Genomic DNA, 26,031 nt, shown 5'->3' with positions numbered 1-26,031 from the left:
TTCAAGACTAATAAATAGTTGTTCGCCTCCCATAAAGTAGTAGAAAAACCATAGGATCAAAACCATGCTGCTGCTGAGTATTAACCACCTGCACTCCCCTGAAGGCAAGGCTGCCTTTTTCACTTGTATTTGTATCCAAAACACTTAACACAGTGCCTGCCTCAAGTAAAAAACTCTTTCCCTTTCCTATCCCCCCTCTTCTCCCCTTCTCTCTTTCTCTCCCCTTTACTTCCTATCTTCTTCCCTCTCTCTCCCCTCCCCTGGAAGTAGGGAGACCTAGTTTCTAATGTGATTCTATCAGCAGTGTCACCCACTCTCTGTGCTCTGGTCCCATATGTACAAATTAGCTCCTTCTTTGGTCATCTTCATGCCATGACCACATGTTGGTACTCTCACTCCTCCTTCCTTTATTCTTCCTGTAGTACTAAAAGACAGTAATCAAACGAACATTACCAAAATATTTCACCCTGTCCAAGACTTCCCTATATGTTTTGTCTTCTAAGGTAAATTCCTTGAGCACAAATGCTATCCCACATAATTGTATTTTCATCCCCAGAGTCTACTACAGTGCTTGGCACATAACAAGTACTTAACAAGTTATTTTCCATTCCATTATTTTTTTTCTTTTCATCACAGTAATCCCTACTGTTCCTTTCCTTCCACTCTGAATCTTTCTTTCAAACAGAGAAACCTAATTAAGGGGAAAAGATATCCAGTACAGAGGTTACGTATGACAGTGTATACAATTGTGTTCTGGTAGTCTCCTGACTCTCCATTGTGAGAAGGGAGGTATGTTTCCTTATCTATTCTTTAGGAACTTTCTTTTATTGACTTTTTTTCAGTTGTTCAGTATGACTATTTTTAGTGAACTTTACATTTGTATTTTAGTCACTGTATACCAAACTTTCTCTTTCTTTTGCTTATTTTAAATTGCATCAGCTCAAACCAATCTTTCTGCATTTCTCCAAATTGTTCATATCCATAATTTCCTTTATTCTAGTATTTTGTGAAACATTTTGACTTCTGCAGCTATTAGCATGATCATGGAGTATTTTTTTTCTAATCTCCTTATTCTATGTGATTAATTATGCTTATTTTTTTTCCTAATGAAAAATTATACCTGCACCCCTGGTATGAGTCGGACACAATCACAATTATCTATTTTCTGGTGTTATTGCTATAGTCATGAGAATTTTATAAATGTGCAAAATGTCATAATATGCTAAAAGCAAATATCCAGTTAAATCACTTTTTGAAAACAAAACATTGGTATCAATGGGTGTGAGTTGGTCTTTATCATCACTGATTCAGCTAGTTAAGGACAAGGATTTAATGAAAACAAAGTCTTGAGGTTGATTTCTGTTCACTTCAATTAGCTTCATATAGAAGGGGAAAAAGTCAAATTTCATTGACAGATTACATTTTTATCATTAGTTAAGTGACTTGAGGATGAGTAGCACTGTTCATGAAAGGAAGTAGATAAAAGAGTAGAGATAACATGGAAAACTAATTTCTAGTGCTAGAAAGAGAAAAGATTTATGAAAGTTCATTGAAGGAATGTATGGGTTAAAAAAAATCCCAGGAGAATGTAGCTATAAAACAGAAATAGGTTTCAGGGAAAGAATTCTGTATCAAATAAATTAAAGAATTTTTTTTTAAATGAACATCTGATTCCACTTAGGTGAATTAAACCATTCTATGATGTATGAATTCTGACTCAGAATAGTCAGTGGTGATAAGTTCCCAACTGCAGTAAGGCCCTGAAAATCAGTGAGAATATGAAAATTTCAGTTATGGATCATCATGTTTTATGTCTAGTACTTAATCTAAAAAATGAAAGGCCTAGCAGAGTTTATGGCACTGAATTTAAGAGCAATTGTTTCCAGTTACACTTTGGTGCTTTAGAGAGGCAGTATGGTATAGTGAAAAGAAAAATGGATAAGGCATCTAGTGGCCTAGGTTCAAATCCTAACCTCATTAAGCCTTTTTTCCATTCATAAAATCTGAAAATCAGATTAGGTCAGGGGTGGGGAGCCTGGGGCCTTGAGGCCACATTTGGTCTTCTAGGTCCTTGGGTGAGACCTTTTGACTGAGTCCAAGTTTTACAAAACAAATCCTTTTATTAAGGGGATTTGTTCTGTGAGGTTTGGATTTAGTTAAAGGGCCACACTTGAACATCTAGAGGGTCACATAGGGTCTCAAGGCCACAGGTTCCCCACTTCCTGGATTAGATAGGCTCTAAGGACTTTGCTTTTTCAAAAATTATCATCTATGACTTCTTTATAAAACTTTTTGATATATTTGATAGGGACATACTCAAAATCAGTGGTTCTTAGTTGAATTTCAGCTTTAGCCTACAGAACATCTCCAAAATAAAACTTTCCTTGTGGGTGGGTCATCAAACCATTCCTCTCAATTAGAAGTTTTTATTGTAACGCTAGTTGTTTGAACATAATGCTTTTGGGGAAATTTGTAGAGCCTGTAATAAATGGTCTCATGAGTTATCTTCCACCACAAATGAGGCTTTCAGGAATCTAAATAAAATGTTTTTAGTTATTAAACAGGGGCTATTTCTTTGTGTGAAAAAATGATTTTGTTGCTTTGAATTCTTTCTTCAAAAAAATCACAGAAGCCTTGTACCCAGATAAAAGTTCATCATTACATCTTAGAAGGCCAGGTTCAGTGATTCCCTCTCTACTTCCTGAATAAAATTTAAATTAATCAAATTAATCAAAACCATCTACAATCTAGTTTCAACTTACTTTTCTCACCTTATTTCATAGAGTTCTCTTGATGCACCTGATCATCTAGCTTGGCTGAACTACTTGCCCATCCCTGATTTCTTTCTGTTGCTTCATGTCTGTGATTTTGCACATGTCTTAAGTCTTGCCTGGAATTAATATACACCATACCTGCCAATTTAAATCATTTTCCTTCAAGTCCCTTCTCAGTGTCAAGTACTCTATGATTCCTTTCTCAGGAGGTAGGGATAGAGGCAATCCATCTTTCCGGAATTCTGTCATTACATTCTAGCTGACCTCATGTGATTATTGTTCCAACTTTTATTAAAGATTTTCTTAAATGTTTATTGAATTAAATTTGAGATAGGTTTCTTTAAACTGTTTCCCTTCATTTTTAAATGTTTGTTTTACATTATCAGTGGTTGAGGATACTTTAAGTGATGACATGAGATAAGATCAGAGAAATACTTTCTGGGAATCTACAAAAAATTTCTCCAATGCAATCACACTATCCATTGCCACCATTCTTAGCGCTTGACTACAAAGCTAACATTAGGAGCTGGTCTATTAAGGCATCCTTGACAACATCGCAATCTTCAACTGATACCATGTTACCACTGTATTTTTAAGGGGAAAAAAGTCAGTCACTGACTCTTTCTAATGAAGAAGATTACACAATATCCATAAAAACTATGTGTGATTGAGGAGGATACCCCTCCTCAAATAACTAGGTTCCATAAAAGCAGCAGTTCTTAACCTTTTCTCTCACGGGCCCCTTTCACAGTCAGATGAAACTTATGGACCTATCAAAGAATCATGTTATTAGATATATAAAATAAAACATATCACATTTAAAAGGAAATAATTATACTATATTCTAAGTATTTTTTTTAACTTCATGGACCCTGGGTTAAGAATTTCAGCTTAACACAACTTCCCTTTCCCCAGATTCCCAGAGCCCAGGTGAAGAACTCTAGTACTAAAGCTAATAGGTAATTCAGTATTTTTATTTCCCTATTCAAGATATTAAATAACAAAATTTGACATTTATTATCTGACTACTATGTACATACACTAGGCACTGGAATATAAAGAAAACAATAGTTATTACACTCAAGGAATCTGATTTAACAGTGTGGTGAAATGCATACAAAATACTTAAATGAAGTTCTTATGAGAATGGCAATGTTTTTCAATTATTACAGTCTATGATAACATTATTTCCATGAAACATAGTTTAAAAAGTTGCCATTCTGAGTAGGAGAAAATAAAAGATAGTATAAATCTTTTGACATTAACATGACATATCCTTGTGCACAAGCTTGTGCTATTTATTGCCTGTAATATGTTATAACAACTGGTGTCTGTGTACATAAATGTGTGTATGTATATATATGTATATATACATATATATATATACATAAACATATACGCATACATATATATGCGTGCATGGATGTATGTATATATATAGACTAGTAAGTTCACATAACGTAACTGTAAACAATTTTGTTAATCAAAATTATGGGTGTGTGTATAGTGTTCAGCTCTATGAGCTAGAGAAACAGTTCCATCTAAACTTGAAATATACTTCAAAGTATAGGTCAGGTTTAGCTTAGAGTAGATTCAAGTCAAGTATATGATGATGCTGTCTATGTCCTAAGATTTTTAAAAAATCATCTGTTTCAAGCAAATTTTTTGAAGATTATAACACTCGTGAAAACTCAATGAAATTTTTTTTTGTTAAAATGTAATTGCCAAATCTATTGTTTTCCTTCAATGTAGCAAATCACAGATTTATAGAATCTCAGACTAGGCAGGCAACTCAGACATCTTGGAGATTTCATCCCTTGTCTGAATAAGTATCCCTTTTATAATGATAATATTAATAATATATACTAAGTGACAAAATATAATAATAAACAAGTGTTTATGTAGTCTTTGTTTAAAGATCTCTAGTGAAGGAACCCACTATACCCTAAAGCAGTCCATTCCAATTTTAAATAGCTCCAATTTTTAGGAAGTTGTTTTTGCTTTTATTTCTTTTTATTCTGATATCAACTCAAAATCTTCCTCTTTGCAGTTTCAACCCATTACCCTTAATTCTTTCTTTTGGGGAACAAGTGCTATCAGGCCTAAAATACTGATAAGTACATAAGAAAAATACATATTTCTCCAAGCAATTGTTTCAGATAAAAATGAACAACTTTTATGTATCATCTACATAGACCTCCAAAATCAGGAAAACAACCGTTCAGAGATTCTATTAGTGAAGAAGCACAGACAGGTTAGGTAAGCCAGGAGAATTGGAAAGGGAACAGCTGAGACAAATAGCTCTGGAATATATAATGTTGAAAATCAGTTATATCTCCTATTATTCCACTCAGTCTTCAAGTTTGACATTACTAATATATATATGTATATATATATATACATATATATATATATATATATGTATATATATATATATATATATATATATATATATATATATATCCTAATTTGAGGAACAATCAAAGCTATTTACAAATGTATATTGATTTTGGAGCAAGGAGGGGGTTTGAATCCTAGACTTAATAAATAAATAAATAAATAAACAAATAAATAAATAAATAAATAAAGCACCAGGTGAATCTCTAAGTCTCAATTTCTATAACTGTTAAATGAGGGAAACAATGGTAGGTACCTCATAAGATTATTGTGCATAGAGGGTTTTATAAATCTGTAAGTCCTATATAAATGTTCTTGATATTGTTGATACCATCATTATCTTTGTCATCATCCAAAATGGAAAATCATTTTATTGTCGTGGATATATTTGTTTCTCTTCTCTGAAACTTCTCTACTTCTATTTTGCCTGCCTGAATTCTGGGTAGCAAAATTCATGTATTCCAGATGGGAATGGATGTACAGAGGGTTTCTATATATGCAAGACTATATTTTCTAATAGTGTTCTCAGGTTCTCTCACTGTTTAGTTGACATTTAGTTCATTGGGTCACATTCAACAGGTTCTATATTATTGGGGAGGGGAATGGCAGTTACTTCAAATCTTCCTGTTATGTAACAAAACTTAGTTTAATTCAACTCAATTTAATTCCAAATTTATTAAGCACGTTTTATATGTGAGGTACCATGATGAGTGTTGAAGGAACAAAGATAAATATAAAACAGGTCATGTTCTCAAGTTGCTTACTATCTATTGAGAATAAGGAAGGTAAACAGATTCATACATACATTTATACAATGTGATGCAAAGGAGAGAAGTATAAAGTAGAAGTCAAGACAATATTTAAATGAAATTTTTAGGGAAGGATTTTAATTTGGAGTTGGGGGTGGGAGGAAGAAAGAAAGAGAGAGCATAGCACCAAAAGGAAAAGTAGGTGGTGTAATGGAGGTTATGTCTGAGCTAAATCTTGAGGAATGAGAAAGAGAGATTTCAATAAGCAGAGATGTTGGGGTAGAGAATTAATTCCACATATGGGATTCATTGTGAAACAAATCACAGAAAATGTAAGAGGACAGTGAGAATTTAGGACAAAGAGTAGCCCAATGTGATTGAAACTAGTCTTAGAAAGAGAATGGAATGAAATAAGATTTTGGAGGTAGGTCAGAGCCATGTTTTGAGGGACCATAAGTACAAGAGACAGGAATGTATACTTTATTGTTTAGGAGTCAAACCACTGAAGATTTTTGAGAAATGGATTTGTTTGATCATAGTAATGAATTAAGTGGATAGTTATGGTAGTTGTAGGTAGGGTGAGTATACAAGAGAAAGGGGGAATAAAAGTAGAAAAACATAATAACCTAGGCATGAAGGTATGGGAGCCTGAGCTATAATGGTTTCAGTGAGAGAAAAAGGAGGTATTAGATATGAAAGATATTGTGGAACAAGAAATTATAAGTCTTAGAAATGGACTGGAGAGGATTCTGGGAAGAAGTCAGAGTAGGTCAGAAAATTCTAAGCTCTGTAGATTTCCTTTACAAACAAGACAAAATTGAACTTCACTGTTAATGTAGAGGGGCAAAAATAAACAGGAGTTGGAGCAGTACAGTGGTCCTCATGGGACAACCATAGAAGATCCAAAGAGAAATGCCATGAAGGAGGTGCAGCCCAAGTAAAGTATAAAAACCTCCTAACTAGCTCCACTGAAAGAGCAAGCAGTGAGCCCTGGGGACAGCTGGGTTAGCAGGTAGCCTCCGCCTCAGCTACAGGAATTTTCACTTCTAAAGCTGTTTGGGGAGTTGGCATCTGAATGGGAGAAGACTGAGGAAGTCTCTCCTGACAAGGGATGCCTGGCCCTGCTGTGCTGTTAAGATGTGGTCCTGGGCAAGAAGCAACCAGAACATGTCCAGTGAGTGCAGAAACAGTGAGGCAGGGAAGCCAAATGAGTGGGAAAGGAGGGCAGAAGTTGGGCCCAGAACAAAGCTTAAAAATAACAGCAAGAAGTACCTGAGGCCAGAGGCACCCTCCCCCACACCTCAGGAATAGAGATGATTATGATAATAAACTGCTATTTTTTTAAAAAATAAGCAGTTAGGGGAGAAAGAACCCAAACACAGACAGTTATGGGAATGGAGAGAAGACCAGGATTTGTCTTTAGAGAAGAATACTGAAGCAAAAAAAAAAACCTTCTCTTACCCCAAAGAGTAATATCAAATGGTCACCTGCCCAAAAAGAATTCATAGAAGAACTCAAAAAAGACATCAAAAATAAAATAAGAGAACTTGAGGAATTTTTTCAAAAAGTAAAAACAATCCAAGAAAAACAAGAAAATCATGAAAAGAAAGTCAACCAATTGTAAAAGATCCAGAACCTTAAGGAAGAAAACAAATCCTTGAAAATTAGAATTGGGCAAGGCGAAGCCAGCAAAGTTATAAGTGACCAAGAAATAACAAAACAAAATATAAAGAATGAAAAAAAATAGAAGAAAATATGAAACAGCTTACAAGAAAAACAACTGATCTGCAGAACAGATCAAGAAGACAAAACATAAGAATAATAGAACTATCTGAAAGCTACAATAAAAAAAAAAAGAATCTTGATACAAGGTACAAGAAATAGAGAAAATTGTCCTGAAGTACTAGCACAAGAAGCGAAGTAAAAACAGAAAAAAAAACATCCACCAATCACCATCTGAAACAGATCTCAGGAGGAAAACCTACAGGAATATCATAGCCAAATCCCAAAATCTCCAGGTTATGAAGAAAATATTATGAGCAACAAGAGAAAAAAAAACTCAAATATGGTGGAGTCACAATTAGAATTACACAAGATGTAGTAGCAGCAACCCTAAAAGACCACAGGTCTTAGAACACTATATATCAAAGAGCAAAATAGCTAGAGTTTTGGGCAAAAATATCATACCCAACAAAGTTAAATGTAATCTTGGGTGGAAAAAATGGGCATTCAATGAATTGACAAGCTTTCAGCATTTTGTTGCAAAAAGAAGAGAACTTAATAGTTTGACATATAAAATCCAAAAGAAATATAAGGTAAATATCAGAGAGTCATTACAAAGGACCTAATAAGGACAAATCATTTACTTTTTATATGTGGAAACATAAACCATATGTCTGTTTGTTATTAGTAATTGGGTAGTTCAAAAGAAAGAGTGGGGTAGAGCTGAGTATGATGTGATTTTAAGAAGCAAAAGGGTGTAGGAAAAGGTGAAGAGTAATTATTTCATACAAATGAGGTTCAAGAGGAAGAACTGATACACAGAAATTAGATGGGGGAGGAGGACAGCTGGTAGTTATGGAACCCTACTGTCATCCATAATGGGCTAATGAGGGAACAATACATATACATACATACAAACATATGTACATACATATGTAAGTACATGTATATGTATGTATATAGAATCTAAATTCAGAAAGAAATAAGAGGGTAAGGGTGTAAGTGGAGGGAGAAGATAAAGGAGGTGTAGATTAAGGAAAAGGAGGGCAAGGTAGCAGGTAAAAATAAAACAGATGAGTAAGGATGGATAGGAATAGAATGTGAAAAATAGTGAGGAAAATAGGAAGAAAATATGCAAGTAATTATAGCTTAGCATCTGAATAGGATGAATTTATCTGCAAATTGGGAACTGATAGCAGATTAAAAATTTGAATACAACAATATGTCACTTTCAGGAAATGCTGTAAAATTGAGAGATATAAACACAGACATAAAATAAAGGTCAGGAGTAAAATGTATTATGTAGAAAAAGGGGTAGTAATCATGATCTCAGACAAAGTTAAAGCTAAAATATATTTAATTAAAAGAGAAAAATAGGGAAACTATGCTATATGTGAGCCATATTAATCAATAATTTTAGACCATATGAAATAATTAGACAGCATAAGATATATGAGTATAACTGCCAAAACAGACACAGGAGCTCTACAAATACAAACACAAAACACCTTTTTACAAACAAAGTTAGATCTAAATAATTGAAGTAATATTTATTCTGCATGGGTACATAAAGCCAGTATCATTTTTGAAATGACACTTTAATCTAACTAATCTATTTATGTAATGCCATTCCAATTAAATTACTAAAAATATTATCTAAGTCAGAAAAAATAATAGGCTCCATTAATGAATATAGAAAATTAGAGTGAATGGTAGATTTGGCTGCAATCAGAAATTCGTGATCTTCAAATGGCTTCATTTTTAGATATATTGAGTTTGAGTCCCAGCAGGATATGTACATTGATCAAAATACACCATCTTAAAAGAAAAATTTGCTATTCCACCTAGAATCATTTTTTTCATGACCACACATTTTGATTAAGAATTAAAATTTAAAGTCAAGAGACATTGATTTCAGTCATTGCTGTGATACAGGCAATGAAGAATAACAAAGCACTGAGCTTTGATTATCCAATTATAAAATAGTATTAGAGATAATTTCATTTTTTTAAAGAAAAACTGAGGTCAAGAGAAGAAAAGAGACATGCTCAAGGTCACACATAAAATTACTTCCTAGGATATAGATCATCTGGGATAAAGGATTTCACATATTTGAGGATAGCCATGTGTATTTTCAAACCTTCTCACTCATCGGTCAGTAAACACCTATTAAGTGAATAACATAATCCAGGCTGCATGATGAGCACTGGTGACTCAAAGAAAGGTAAAAGACAATGCTTTTCCTTGAGGAGCTCACAATTAAGGAGGGAGACAACATTCAGAGAGCTATATAAAAATAATTTAGATTTTAACAAATTGGAAAGGAGGGGGGACATTTACAAACTAAAGGGAAACATTTAGAGGGCAATTCCAAGACAAGGTAGTTGGATAAGCGACTAATTCTAGAAGCCCATTAGGAATTTATAATGTTAAAATGTAAATATTTTTCATGTAAGAAGTATTCCAGTCAAATTTGACTACTCTTCTTTTTTCTAACAATGTCCAGCATTCCTACCTCTGTGCCTTTGATTTTCTTAGTGCTTCCCACCCCAAATGTGGAAGTCCAGCCCATCTTACGTGCAACAATCATATTGTGTTCCCAACACAGATGTGACATCTTTTTTCTATTATTCTTGTAGGATTTACTTTTAATTTTTATACTTGTTGTATTCTATCCTGAATTATTATTATTCCTTTCCATTTGGATAGGGCTTGCATTGACAGAATTTAATGATTATATTATAAGAAAAGGAAAAGGATCAACTTCATTTTCCCTAGATCCTGGATTTAGAGCTGGAATGGCACTAAGAGGCCATCTAATCCAAGCTCATAATTTTATAGATATGAAACTGAAGCACAGAAAGAGTGTAAGTGTAAATTAGGGTAACACAACTAGCATTTGAGAATGATTTGGACCCAAGACTTCCTGATTACAAGTCCAGTACTATTATATACACTGTCAGTAAATTTAGTTTGGAAGGAGGAAGAGCTGCCAATATCTATAACAATTTGCTAAATAGATCTATTATAAAAGACATTTTTGGTCATTTTCAAGGTATTTCTAACTAATATGAAGAACCTGCGTTACTCTCATAAAAGATATAAGTTGCCTTAAATGTTTGGGAAGAAGTCGAGGTGTCCCAGATCTCAGTAAATTTGTGGATTAACGGGATTTTGCTGATATGTTGAGGGAAGATGTTTATGAGGCCTATTCTGTTCTACTTTATCAAATCACCAAAAATTTTTTTTTCCTCCCTAATTTACACCTCCACAATATCATAGCAGGATAACTGTCAGCCCATAGAATTTTGCTTTTGCTTGAAGGAGAAAAAAAATCCTCTCCTTTAAGTCAATGGAATGTTTGTATTGTATTTGTAGATAGACTATGGAGGCAGCATATGAAAATGTTATAAAATCCTTATGTAATATTTGAGAGTGTAAACTAGAAAACTGAGAATATACAATCCTGTCAAAAGTTTTATCAATCACCAGGTATGCTAAAATTTTTGTGGAAATGTATTAATTCAACTCTCCTAAAAATATAACAGAAAAGTAAAAGAAGGACTTAACCCACTCCATGCAAAGTGATTAGCTTTTGGTGGCTGGTGTCTCAACTGAGAAAGCAGGAAATTTTGGTATGTTTTGACTTTACAAGAAAATAGAAATCCTTTTTTGGATATAAAGCACTTAGAAATATGCTGAAGCCAACCTAAATAACACAGATTGATGAATCTTCGGATATTCGCTTATTTGAAAACTTTTTAGTCACCTAGACTTTCTAGTCAACTTTCTAGTCAACTTTCTAGTCTAGTCTAGTCACATAATAATGTCTAAAAGATAATTATATGCAAGATAGGTGAATTGAATAAATGCATTCATCCACAAAGTATAGCTGATTATGAAATAACCTTTCTTCCTCCCTCCTGTGCTCCCTCCTTTATTGCCTTTTTCCTTCATCCATCCATCCAATTATTTATTCATTCAATTATTTACATATTCATTAATTTGTTTATTATATTACTTCTGGTTTTAAAAAGTAGCAATGCAAATATTACGTAGATATGGTGTTCAGCCAATAAATATTTATTCCTGAACCCCAAATGGCTGGAATAACAGAAAATAGTCATCACAAAGATACCATACTTAAGGGCAAGGATATTGGTTTCTAGACAGGGACATCTCTAGTCATCCTAATCTATGTCTTGCCCCTAGATCCAGATGGCTCCTGAGGAGAATGTGAGGCTGGTGACTTTGCACAGCACACCCATATTTAAATCCAACTCACTTGCAAGACATGACAATACCTTCCTGATGTCATGGTCCTCTTCAGGAATAAAAGACTAACAACTTTGGTTTCTAGACACAGGTTGATGGGAAAGGGATCAGTCAATTTGAGAAATCTTCCTTCTTCAAAATAGAGTTTGTTTGTTTCCATTTTAAAACGTAATCTACCATCTTCTGAAGTTTTTCTGGGAGCACAGTGAAGAGATTTAGGTTTGAACCATGGTATACACAAGAAAGTGTGTTGGAAAGCCTACTACAGTAAAATCTTAAAGGCCAAATATAGAAAATTTTTAATTTCCTAAGGTGAGGAAAGTATTAATATCATCAATATTTTCCAAAATAATGTGACCATATAACATTGTGGAACTTGAAATATATTAAATCATCCTATAAATCCATTTCAGGATACCAGAGACTTTGAAGATACTTAGGATAAAGATGGGCGGTAGACGTGTATGCTTACTGATGTGTTAGAGCAAGAAAAATATAATCTATTTTTCATCTAGGAAATTGTTGCTCAAAAGCATACATGCAATTTTATATGTAAAACTTTCAAGGGGAAATATTTCTAATGTCGACTAGGAAAAAAAATCATTCATAGGATCATAGATTTAGAGCAGGAAGGGAGCATAAAAGCCATCAACTCCAACATTCTAATTTTTCTGATGAAGAAATTGAAGCCTAGGGATGGTGTCTTACCCAAGAAAATAAATAAAATTAGTAGCAGAGGTAGAATTCAAACCAAAGTTCTCTGCCTTTGTAATTAGGGCACTTTCTACACTACCACCCTACCACCTCACTCCCCCCATTTTAGGGAACATGATTTGGAGAAAGTGTTGGAATAGATCACTTAAGTTCATAAAATATTTTCTAGCCAATTTTAACATATGCTTTGTTTGCCAAAAATGTAATTGTTTAAACCAAAAGTTTACTGTTGCTATTTTTGCCATTCTCTTCCTTAGCAATTTCTTGTTAGGAAGATTATGAGTCAGAAAGTTGTCACCAGAAGGCAGAATAATGGTTCTGGATCACTTTCTGTGGATTCATATCTCCTGGAAAGAAGCAAACTGTTATCGTATGTATGTATGTATGTATGTATGTATGTACATGTATATGTATATGCATATGTATATGCATATGTATATGTATAGCATGCATGTATGTATACCATTAGTATGTACAATTCTGACAATTACTTAGACATGAAATGATCCATAAAAAAAGCTTGTTCTATCATATGAACTATTCAAAATACCTTGCTTGAGCATTGGACTTAGATGACCTGGATTCAAACTTTAGTCTTGATACATACAAATTATATAACCTTGAGTAAGTGAGTTTGCCTGAACCTCATTTTCCTCATCTGCAAAATGGGAAAATAATACTTGCATTAGCTACCTCACAGAACTTGTTTTGAGGGAAGTACTGGATAAATCTTAAAATTCTATAGAAATGTGTAGTGGTAATAATAATGATAATGATGATGATTAGGATAATGATGACAGGATGGTCATTTGTGTCAAGAGCATGTCTATCTGAATTCCATTTAAGATAAGATGAAAAGGTACAGCTAGGTTCTTATTAGTTCAAGTAATTAATTTCATAATTTGGTCACATATATTCAAATTCATGCTGTTTTAAGTTATAATTACATAAATTTTGATCATTGTTTCCAGCTTCATGGAAATACATTTCCCAAGTTTGAATAATGCAACTACTTCATGGGATTCATTATTCACACTAACCATAATGTAACTATAATAATTTACCACAATGAAAAGCAAAGACAAGATAATAATAAGCCACTAATAAAGGATCTAAAAAATCACAAAAGTGCTATTGAATACTCCCGATAATTTTTTTTTGCAATTTAATTTAAATTTATTTATTTGACATATTTAGTTTTCAGCATTGATTTTCACAATAGTTTGAATTACAAATTTTCTCCCCATTTCTACCCTCCCCCCCACTCCAAGATGGCGTATATTCTGGTTGCCCTGTTCCCCAGTCAGCCCTCCCCTCTATCACCCCCCTCCCCTCTCATCTCCTTTTCCCTTCCTTTCTTGTAGGGCAAGATGAATTTCTACGCCCCATTGCCTGTGTATCTTATTTTTTAATTGCATGAAAAAACATTTTTTTTTTTGTTTTTGAACATCTGTTCTTAAAACTTTGAGTTCCAAATTCTCTCCCCTCTTCCCTTCCCACCCACCCTAAGAAGTCGAGCAATTCAACCTAGGCCACATGTGTATCATTATGTGTAACCCTTCATAATACTCATGTTGTGAAAGACTAACTACATTTTGCTCCTTCCCAACCCATCCCGCTTTATTGAATTTTCTCCCTTGACCCTGTCCCCTTTCCAAAGTGTTTGTTTTTGATTACCTTCACCCCCATCTGCCCTCCCCTCCATCATCCCCCCCCTTTTATTTTTTTTTCTTCCTCCCTCTTCTTTCCTGTGGGGTAAGATACACAACTGAGTATGTATGGTATTCCCTCCTCAGGCCAAATCTTATGAGCGCAAGGTTCACTCATTCCCCCCTCACCTGCCCTCTCCCCTCCTCCCACAGAACTGCTTCCTCTTGCCACCTTTATGTGAGATAATCCACCCCATTCTATCTCTCCCTATCTCCCTCTCTCAGTATGATGCTCTCTCATCCCTTAATTTCATTTTATTTCTTTTAGATATCTTCCCTTCATCTTCAACTCACCCTGTGTCACACATATATATACACATAGATATATACATACATACACATTCACTTATATATATACATAAACATATATATATGTATATATATATATATATATATATATATATATATATATATATGCATATTCCCTTTAGCTACCCTAATACTGAGATCTCATGAATCATCCATGTCCTCTTTCCATGTAGGAATGTAAACAAAACAGTTCAACTTTAGTAAGTCCCTTGCAATTTCTGTTTCTTGATTACCTTTTCATGCTTTTCTTGATTGTTATGTTTGAAAGTCAAATTTTCTATTCAGTTCTGTTCTTTTCACTGAGAAAGCTTGAAAGTCCTCTATTTTATTGAAAATCCATATTTTGCCTTGGAGCATGATACTCAGTTTTACTGGGTAGGTGATTCGAGGTTTTAATCCTAGCTCCATTGACCTCCGGAATATTGCATTCCAAGCCCTTCGATCTCTTAATGTAGAAGCTGCCAGATCCTGGGTTATTCTGATTGGGTTTCCACAATACTCAAATTGTTTCTTTCTGGCTGCTTGCAGTATTTTCTCCTTGATCTGGGAGCTCTGGAATTTGGTGACAATATTCCTAGGAGATTTCTTTTTTGGATCTATTTGAGGAGGCGATCGATAGATTCTTTCAATTTCTATTTTGCCCCGTGGCTCTAGAATATCAGGGCAGTTCTCCTTGATAATTTCTTGAAAGATAATATCTAGGCTCTTTTTTTGATCATGGCTTTCAGGTAGTCCAATAATTTTTAAATTATCTCTCCTGGATCTATTTTCCAGGTCAGTGGTTTTTCCAAGGAGATATTTCACATTGTCTTCCATTTTTTCATTCCTTTGGTTCTGTTTTATAATATCCTGGTTTCTCATAAAGTCACTGGCTTCCACTTGCTCCAATCTAATTTTTAAAGTAGTATTTTCTTCAGTGGTCTTTTGGACCTCCTTTTCCATTTGGCTAATTCTGCCTTTCAAGGCATTCTTCTCCTCATTGGCTTTTTGGAGCTCTTTTGCCATTTGAGTTAATCTATTTTTTAAGGTGTTGTTTTCTTCAGTGTATTTTTCAGTATTTTTTTGGGTCTCCTTTAGCAAGTCATTGACTTGTTTTTCATGGTTTTCTCTCATCCTTCTCATTTCTCTTCCCAATTTTTCCTCTACTTCTCTAACTTGCTTTTCCAAATCCTTTTTGAGCTCTTCCATGGCCTGGGACCAGTTCATGTTTTTCTTGGAGGTTTCTGTTGTAGGCTCTTTGACTTTATTAATTTCTTCTGTCTGTATGTTTTGGTCTTCTTTGTCAGGAAAGAAAGAATGCAGAGTCTGAGACTGAATATGGGTGCGTTTTCGCTGCCTGGCCATAATCCCAGCCAACTAACTTGATCTTTGAGTTTTTCAGTGGGGTATGACTGCTTGTAGACTACAGAGTTCTATGTTCCTCGTTTGGGGGGGAGGTGCCAGCTCTGCCGCACCAGCACTGCTCCTTCCCCAAGGACCCCCAACCCGAACTGGGCTCCGATCTTCGGCAGGCTGTGCACCCCTGCTCTGATCTGCCACTTAATTCCTCCCACCAGGTGGGCCTGGAGCCGGAAGCAGCAGCAGCGGTAGCTGCCCCACCTCCGCTGCCCCCGGGGCTGGAAGCGAACTGGGAACTCCTTCCACTCCCGCAGCTTTTCCCACTAACCTTCTCAGCAGCCTTTGGTGTTTGTGGGTTGAGAAGTCTCATAGCTGCCGCAGCTTACTGAATCAGGGCGCTAGGGCCCCCTCCGCCCAGCTTCTGGTCTGGATGGTCCAAGTCGCTCAGGCTGGGCTCTGCTCCAATCCATTCCCAGCTCCCAGCTCCGTGCAGGATAGACCTCACCCAGAGACCATCCAGGCTGTCCTGGGCTGGAGCCCTGCTTCCCTCTGCTGTTCTGTGGGTTCTGCCATTCTAGAATTGGTTCAGAGCCATTTTTATAGGTTTTTGGAGGGGCTCGGCAGGGAGCTCAGGCTGGTCCCTGCTTTCCAGCCGCCATCTTCTACTCCCGATAATTTTAATAAATGTAAATGATATCAGTTACTATAGGTTACTATAGCTACATATTAATTTAACACTTTATCAATGGTAAACTTATAATGGTTATACTATAGATTTTTATTATATAAGCCATCTGTAATGGCAAAGGAATGGAGCATTTTTATAAGTAGAATTCCATTTCAATATAAGCTACTGGATGTGACAACATCCAGGTCTTTATAGACAAAGGGATATTTAATATGATTGTACAGATATAGACTATATCAGATTGCTTGCCATTTTGGGGAGGGGAGGGAAAGGGAAAAATTAAGAACTCAAAATCTTATAAAACTAAATGTTGAAAACTAAAACTTAATTATTTTTTAAAAATGATATCCTTGTTGTTTCTCCCACTCAGCAGTCCATCTCTCATCTTCATACCTTTTCATAAGTTGTCTATCATGCCTGGAAGGAATATCCTTCCTTACTTTCATCACTTAGAAGTTATAGTTCCCTTCGAAGCTCAGCTCAAGTACAATTTCTGTAGGAGCTCTTGTAGTATTAATGTGATCAAAGACCTTCCCCACCCATTCAATAGTCCTCAGGTGGGGTTAGGTGGAAAAGCTTGATTATATCCTAACAGTCTAAAGCCTCTACTTATTAGGTACTAAGCTGATTTGGATGTGAAGCCCTCAGAGCCCTAAGGGGAGTTGCTAAAACCAGAGCCAATGATATATGCACTGAGTCCTAAGTCAATCATGAATTCAGCCAATCAAAGACTTGAGTTCTATCCAATCAGATGCTGGCTAGGACTGTATATAAGGAGAGCCCAGAATATAAGAGAACCCAAATTGAAGAGGGACAGAAACGAAGGGAAGCAGAACTGAAGGGAAGCAGAATTAAGAAGCAGACATCAAAAAAGACATTGAGGCATCAGACATTAAGAGGGTGCTGAAGAGCACACATCGAGAGAGACAGAGTCAACAGAGCTGCAGAAGAGAGTGCTGAGCAGAGTTAGGATTCCTGAGTGATTATTTACAGGAAGGCCCTAGAAGGGGGGAAGGTTGCAGGATGACGTGGTTCCTTGCTATAATATTGTGTTATAATTTCCTTGTTGCTACATTGAGGTGGGCTTACTGGTTTTGGACTATAATTACTGCTATATCAAATTGCGGCTATTGCTCTTGGGTTTTATTCTCTGGAGTCTAAATAGATGTTATAGCTCCTGAGACTTCTACCTAGAGAGTTTTTCATACTTTGCAATTCTGAACCATTCAGGCATGTTCATAGTCATACTTACTGATACAGTTCTTTCTTGCCCCTCCCACATATCAATGCAATATTGCCATTTAAATTAGAGTGTACTTCCTCTGTTTTTAATGTGTATACATGTACACCTGCTCTTTCCTCAATAGAGAATGTAAGCTTCTTGATAATAGAGATTGTTTCCATTTTATCTTTGTGTCCTAAGTGACTTATAATGCCTGACACCTACTAAATCTTTAATAAATGTTTGATGCGCTATTGGTTGATTAATTACTAGTCACAATCATTCATACATTAATAGGACACCAAAGGGCAAATTTCTGCTCCAAAAGACTTGTACTTAAATATGGGAATCAGGAAATATAGATAACATTATTTACATTGTTATGTGTCATATATGGCATATATACATTGCATATGCAGTGTGATATATAATAGTATCTTACATTTGTAAGATGAATCACTTTTCTTCTTCTTCTTCAAGACTTATAATTTCATTAATGTGGAAAACTCATACCTGGAGAGACTGTGTCTACTAATTTCCACGTACAACTGTTCTGCTATTCTGCAATTTCTCCTCTTTGAGATTTGCAGAGGGGCAATGAGAGACTAAGTGATTTACCCCAGGGTCCTCCATTCAGTGTTTCAGAAGTAGTACTTGAATTTACATTGTCCTAACTCCAGACTGACACTCTATGTACTCTACCATGCCAACTTTCAAGGTACATTTTTACAGTTTTCAAATACCAGAATCTCAGAAATAGAAGGGATGTCAGCTGATTTAATTCTTACCTAGTTAGGAATAATCTCTATACTATTTCCGTAGAAGACATTGGACCCCTGACAAAAAAAAAAAAAAAAAAAAAAAAACCTGGTGATACAGAACTCTATTCATCATTTCATTATTCAAAATGTTGTGTTGGCAGGGATGCACATTTTCCCCCAGTATGCTGAACCCCAATCGTATTCAGGATGATTGGGCTTCCAACTCTCAGATTAGCTCTACATCAGGCATAATCATTTCAGCATTCGACTTAATTTAAGTTCCTTCAGGAATGTAGCTCTTACCTCTGATACTTCTTTCCAGTATATATGATATATGAGATCCCATGTATCTACAACAAAAATACAAAAACAAACAAAAAATCTTTTAACCAAGATAGCTCACTAACATGTAATAATTAATACTTTTTAAAGTAGTTCACTGTACACTGCAGAAATAGTATTCTTTGATAGAACTCAGCTGATAGAGTACAGGAATAAAACTGTTTGAAGAAAAAAAAAGTTTCAGTGGTAAGAATATTGGATTGGGAGTGACAGGGCCTGTGTTTGAATATTAGCTTTGTGGTGTGATCTTGCATAAGTCATCTCTCTGACCCTTAGTTTCCAAATTTTAAAGTGAATGTGGGGCTAGATGGCCTTTACATTTCCAACTAGCTCTAAACCTATGATTTTATATGTTCACATTTTAAGAATATGTGCAGCCTTATTGAAGCTCTATTTTTTTCATGACAGTTGTAATCTGTGGTGAATATGCTTTCATTAACCAGAAGAACATGTTAATTTGTTTTGAATGTATAGGTAGTCCTTACATTAATATGTTACAGTTTTTCTATGTATGGTCATATGGAATTTTTATTCATATTTTAATATAATTTGCCCTGAGAAGATCTTGCAAATAAGGAGAAGTTCTTTTGTTTGATTCTGTTATTTTGTATTATTTTCCATATTCAGTTTATCAATATCCCATTTGGGTAGATAGAAATAAATAAAAGGACAGATAAATGGATATGATGGACATAGAGATGGATAGATAAGAGATAGATGATAATGATGACAAAGATAGATAGATAGATATTCCATTAATTAATAAGTGCCAAGTTTAATAAGTGCCAAGAACATTGGTAAGTGTTGGAGATTAATTAAAAAAAATATTATGGCCCCTATGCTCAGAGAGATTTCATTGTAATTGGGGAAGATGGCACATAAAGAAGATGTGGAAAGTTGGAGGGAATTTGTGTGTATACTTCTTTTCTGTCTCTCTCTCTCTCTCTCTCTCTCTCTCTCTCTCTCTCTCTCTCTGTCTCATTTATGACTTTCTGTCTGTATCTCTCTCCTTCCCTCTCTCCCTCCCTCCTTTCTCCCTTTCTCATTTGAGGATCTGGGGTAGATCTCTGAACCTGGGATTTCATTGGAATGAATCCTCCCCCACAAGTGTAAATGCATTCCACTAAAGCAGATTGACCATTCTTCTTCAATTTATAACTTTATAGAGTTGTCTGAGTCATAACAAGGTAGATGAGTTAGCCATGGTTTCATAGCTACTGTATGTCAGAGACTGGACTTGAACTTCTCTTCCTGTCCCCATGTGTAGCCTTCTTTTTACTATACTCATATTGATCACATGATCAATGTAGACTAAAAATAAAATATTTGTTATAGATAGTCCATATGCTAAGTCAGTGATCATATTTATTTTTTTAATTATTTTTCAATTAACCAGAACTTTTCTCTCCTTCCTACCTCCTGCTCCCCACTGGAAAATAAATGAAAAAAAGTTGTAACAAATATGAATACTCAAACAAAACAAATTCCCACAGAAGGAGAGGAATCATAGTAAAAATATAATAGCAAAGAAGTTTGCAGAAAACCAAAATTGAACCTAAACATCATGCCTCTTTGAATCTTAAATCTCGCTGGTCATATTTCATTTAGTTAAGATGCTACCATCTTGAGGTTTGAGCTATTTATCACCAGCCATAGAAATGAAACAGATATTTATATTTTAAAGGCCATTTTATCACAAGCTAAAATCTTGAACAGACTCTTTGGTACCTATTTCTTTTTCTGAAGTAGAATATCATGAGCACATTAACTTGAAATTACAAGACTGTCTGTTGGTTACCATTTTATGATGGGAGAAAGTATATCAAATTATTTCCTTTTACTTTGGAAACTGACACCTGCAGCACAGATGACTGTCTTCCTGGCCCCTGTCTGTCAGGTGAGCAGCAGTACTTAATTCAAATAAAAGTTGTCTTATATAAACTTCTTTTGTTATGGTGCCCACTGAGAACAATAATATAATGTATTGTCTTTATAAAGTTTATTGGAATAATTAAATTTATATAGTTACTTGCACGTTTCTTAGTTGGAATTATTTCTGATAGTAGGTTGCAAAAAGTCAACATTTTTGTTGACAAAATCAGCAGTTTTATATTTTTGCCACGTAATTATATAATATAATTTTTCTTCTAATTTTGTTCATCTTAATGAGGAAAAGGAGGACAATCTTGTGTTTAAAAATGATACCTCATATTTCACTGTACATTTTGTAGAAATTATATTTTTACCCATGGAAACTCATATTACATCAAATCATTTAAAAATTCCAGAATTGTTTACTTTTAAGATTTAAGAACTCTGATCAAAAATAGTAATTATCCATGAATTCAGAGAACTAATGAAGAAAGCAAATGTTTTTTTAGGAGATGGGTAGCTACTGCATCATCATCTTTGCTGGAGCTTTTAGTAGCTAAACCTCTTGAGATGGTTAAAAGACATATGTGTCATGAGTCACATGTGATTGTGTTATATTTTTGAAGGGGACAATGTATAAAGTACTCTTTTTTCATTGTCTCTAGTATTTCATTTTTTCTGTTATTTCTTCAATGTGGGTACTTTCCTGCCACCAATACTGGGAGAAATTTTGCTGGGGTGTATGTGCCTTTACACACACACACACACACACACACACACACATACACATCCATAAAAACAATATATGTATGTGTGGATATATACACATATGTATATACGTATTAAAATGCATTTTCCAAATAAATGAATATTGCAATGTTACAAAGAACAGGCGTGGCCCCAGGGAAGATATATGGGAAAAAAATCCTCCTCAGTATACCTTCCTTTGCAAATGTGGAAAGTCAACAGATGAACATTTTATATAGATTATGACTTTTTCAATGAATTGATAGGTTTTGCTCATTGTTCTTCCTCTTCTTTCTCTTTTTTTCTTAAAAAAAATTTTCATTATATAGGATAGCCCTCTGGGAAGATGAGCAAGGGAAAATTTTTTAATGTAAAAGGATATTTTTTTAAAAAACACAATCATTTGGCAAACAAACTAATAAAAAAACAGAAAAAATGTGTTACAAGTATGCTCTCGTTCTGATCTCTAAAGGCTAGGTATGCTATATCTCTTTCTTAGGGTTTTTAGGTAACCAGAGAGACTTCATGAGTCTCTTAATTTTGCTCCTTACTCAATTCCCTATCAATTCTCTACCTCGTATTTTATAGGCCAGTGACCAGTAATCAACTTTCATGTAACCCCTTGACATCAAGTAGTTTTCACAAAGGAATATTTACTTTATAGATATAGGAAGAACAAGCATTTAAATACTCCCACAACTCTCAACCCCCATGGAGTACTTTGTGTTTATAATCTTCCCTTCACTATCTTGTTCTGGGAGGTAGGGATGAATATAAGAAAAAACAAGTAGACAGAAAAGGGAAAATTCTTGGGGCTGCCTCAGGCCCTTCTGAAGACACGCAGTTCCAATTATACAGCCAATGGAAAATAACTCCTCTCTATCACATGGTACATCATTCAGAACCAGTAACAGAATGTACAAGCATGCACTTCCTCATAAGTAATTTACAATTCTCCCTTGTTATTGTTATTTTTGTTTTGTTTATCCTTCATTCTAAAAGAGGACCAAGGACATCAGGAAGGTGATGCCTTGACTTGAAAGTGAATTGGATTTAAGTGAGGCATGGCTGTGCAAAGTCACCAGCCTCAGTCTCTCCTCCAGAGCCATATGAGTCCTGTGGCAAGACATAGATTGAGATGACTGGAGGTTATCCTGTTTGCAGTGGGAGACCTTGGCATTTTTGAGCTAAAGTCTTCCCCAGGTCTCAGTTTCTCTGAGGCAACACCTATTTGGTAATTAAGGAGAGGTAAGAAATGAGACAAAAGAAGGGCCCTTTTACTTACTCAAAAAAATATCAATCTGAGAGGGGAAAATCTTAAAAGCAATATAGAATTACTATAGTTAACATAAGAGGGGAGGGACATAGATAGATCTGTGTTTAAGGAAAATCATTTTGGCAGTTGTGTGGAAAATGGATTAAAGAGGGAAGATGCTTAAGGAAGAGAGGGTGATGGCTGTATGAGTAGAGAGATAGAGATACCTAAGAGAGCTATTATGACGGCAGACTGTATAACTGATTGTGTTGCAGGTTTATAAGACTACTACTACAGCTCTGCCAGAGGTGGGCTTTCTTTATTTGGAGAGACACCATCTCAGAAGTTTTGGTCATATATCAGACATAACTATAAAACTTCATTTTAACAAGGAAACAATGATTTGAATTTGGGGGTAGAATAATTGAAAATTCTTTTAGCTTAATACCATTCCCAATGAATTAAGCTAATGAATATAGAATCTATACTATAGATTTTTTTTCTAATCCGTCATCTATTTATCTATAATAATGGCAGTTGGCCATTTTGTAGTTTTGCAAAGTGCTTTACATTTCTTATATCATTTGATCCTTACAACAGCCTTTTGATATAGGTGCTATTATTACCCTATTTTACAGATGAGAAAACTGAAGCTTACAGGTTACATGAATTGTCAAGGTAATCTAGTTAGTAAAAGTCTGAGGCAGAATTTTAACTCAGGTCTTCCTTATTCTAAGTCCAGTGCTATATCCACTATATAATCTTAAGGTTATTAACCTTTAATTATCTAGAGTTGCTTTTAGAATTTAAGACATCTTAAAATAAGGATTACCTAATGGTAATAACGATTCCTCAGACTGGCATGTTAGCACCTTCTTTCCATTTTTGGCTGGGCACAACGTACCCATATGAAAAGGCAGCTAGAAGTTAGGGCTAGGCATCCTTCCGTCTGCCCGAAAATCCACTTTCATTTGTGCCAGCTCAAGGTAACTTCCACCTCCTGCTGCCCTCCCAGACTTCCAACTGGAGACCACCTCATGGAAAGAAGAACAACTTTCCCTTTCACTTCAGGCCTCCTGTTTCCTGCTGTGCTTATCCTTTGAGGGGAGAGGAGTGGTACACTTCACTCAGTGATGAATATTCTCGCATCTGCTCATATCCTTCACATCCCAGTGACTCTGAACTCCTATAAAACATAATCCAAACTTCCTTCCATACCACCTACCACCCAATTCCTCATTTCGAACCCTCTCAACCCTCCCACCCCAAAGATTAAGATGGGAAACCCCCATCCCCTATTGTATTTGCCTCCTCCTAATGGAGTTTGAAGCTCATGGCATTAGCTACCTATGTCTTCCTATCATTTCTAGTATATTATTCTCACTGTCATTCCTATATTCTCTCTAATCTTTACTCCCTTTCTATTTCTTCCTTCCTATATGCTTACAATCACTCTCAAGCCTCTCTCATCCTTAAAATACCCTCACTGGATCCTATCATCCTGGTTAAGGATCATTTTATATCCTTCATTGGTCAGGCAAACTCCTTGAAAAAGCTCTTGTATTAGGAGGGCAGAGTTTATAATCTCAAAGAGGATCATAAACATGTCTGAAACGTTCGGAACCGCCGGATATAAGAAACTCTCAAAGTAGAAGGCAAAAGAATCAAAACATATATTTAGGCTCCACAGTAACCAACCCATGAACCAGCAACCCCATTTTGATATATTGATCAAAGGCTTCCAGGCCCAATAAGTACGCCTTGAAAGAGTAACCAGGAGGCTACAGAGAAGCATGATTGCGTAAAGCAAAATCATGCTTCCCCCTCTATGGTAATAAGATTACCCACTGGCCTGAAGTCTTTGTTCAGCTTCCTCCCGTAGGTCAGCTCTGCTACTGGCAGCTCCTGCTTCAGCTGTGGCTGTGGCTGTGGCTGTGACTGCAACTGTAGCTGTAACTGTAACTGTAACTGTAGCTGTAACTGTAGCCGTAACTGTAGCTGTAACTGTAGCTGTAACTGTAGCTGTAACTGCCTCTGGCTCCAACGGGAGCTGCTTTTAACCATCCAGCTTCTGGGGGGTGTAAGGTACGCCGGGGAAAGCACAGGTTCTTTCAATCTGCTTAAGCAAGGTGAAGGGGTTGACCAGAAAAGCACAGGTTTTTTCCATCAGCTTAAGCAAGGGAAGCAAGGTGAAGGGGCCGACAAGCTTACTCCAGTCCAAGATACAAACAGCATTCAGTTCAGGGGAAAAAGCCAAACTAGTCAAGGGCACTTGTTGACTAAGTGCCAAGGAGCCCATTTTTGGTTGCCAATACACTCCACCCCTTGTTATAGGATACATAATCTAATCAGCCATGTATCCTAGAACATACATTGTGATCCAATTACAAAGGAAACTAAAACATATCATTCATTATAAAGCAAAACATATCATTTGGTGACATTCCTAAATATTGGTTTACGATTCAAATGTGATCCACCCCTAGATCCCAGCAAGATAATCTCTTCAATCAATCATCCCCAAAATAATTATTAATAATTCAAATGTCCACCCCTAAATCCTTGTATCCATTACATAGGATCAATAATATCATAACAATAAAACAACACAGCAAGGATAACACAAAATAAGTAAACAGAACACTATCATCATTTCCACCCCCCTTGAACGATTGGGGCTCAAAATCTTGGGGTGAGGAGTGAAGGTCTCATTTTCCATAGCTTCTTCATGCTGAAATTGGATGTAGAGATGGCCCTGCCCCCAAAAAGTCCCATTCCAGAGGTCATTTCTTTAACAAGCTGGCAGGAATTCCAAGAATGCTACATGCTTAGGCAGTCACCGGAAAGTGCAGGGTGCTTAAGCCTTAAGGAAACAAAACTAGCAACAAGGTTAGCCAAAACAAAGGACAAAAAGAATAGACAAGTATGGACTATAATTCTTCAAATAAAATCATCTCAAGTTTGGTTGAGATTTCAGTTATGCAAAGATCCAACATCAGAGCCAAACTCAGGTGGGAAATGTTTCTTTTCAAAAGGAACATAATGAGGAAGCCAAGAGGATCCCACCCTAGATAGAGACTAAGATTGTCCTCCCAGCCTTTCCCCAAATGTACAAGTTTTCATCTGTTAATCACACAAGGTAACCTTCACTCTGAGT

This window comes from Trichosurus vulpecula, chromosome 6 (genome assembly GCF_011100635.1).
Source record: "Trichosurus vulpecula isolate mTriVul1 chromosome 6, mTriVul1.pri, whole genome shotgun sequence".
Classification (NCBI taxonomy): domain Eukaryota; kingdom Metazoa; phylum Chordata; class Mammalia; order Diprotodontia; family Phalangeridae; genus Trichosurus; species Trichosurus vulpecula.
The sequence above is the reverse complement of the archived record's forward strand: the minus strand, read 5'-3'. Positions refer to the sequence as shown.